Here is a 470-nt window from a genome sequence, read left to right on the forward strand (position 1 = left end):
TATATATTAATATAACATTATTTCTGGCTCTAATTATACAAGTCTTTCACATAAATTCTTAGATTATATCCAGTGTCTCCAGGAACTATCAGTGTAATAATTTTGAGACAGTTTCTTAGGTGCTCCCAAATACATGGTATTTCTAAGTAAACTATTGTTCAGAAAAAATACGTATCACTTTACAACTAAGCACATCCCGATTAACCAACATGTAGAACATAATGGAACTGCCTTTTCATGTCTGGAAGACAAGACAAAAATGAAGGTTTTGTTTTGTTTTGTTTTTTGCTGTTGCTCAAATGTTTGTTCACTGAAAACCATAGGTCTCAAAACTTCAAGAGAAGTGTTCCTACATCTTAGGGACCTAAGAATTTCACTGGTGTCTTTTAATGCTAATATCTGTGTTTTCCCTTCTCCACATCCTATAACAGCACTGTTTCTTTTTAGGATATACAGTCTGAAGCAGCTTT

This window comes from Propithecus coquereli, unplaced genomic scaffold, assembly GCF_000956105.1.
Source record: "Propithecus coquereli isolate 6110/MARCELLA unplaced genomic scaffold, Pcoq_1.0 Scaffold975, whole genome shotgun sequence".
NCBI classification, from domain to species: Eukaryota; Metazoa; Chordata; class Mammalia; order Primates; family Indriidae; genus Propithecus; species Propithecus coquereli.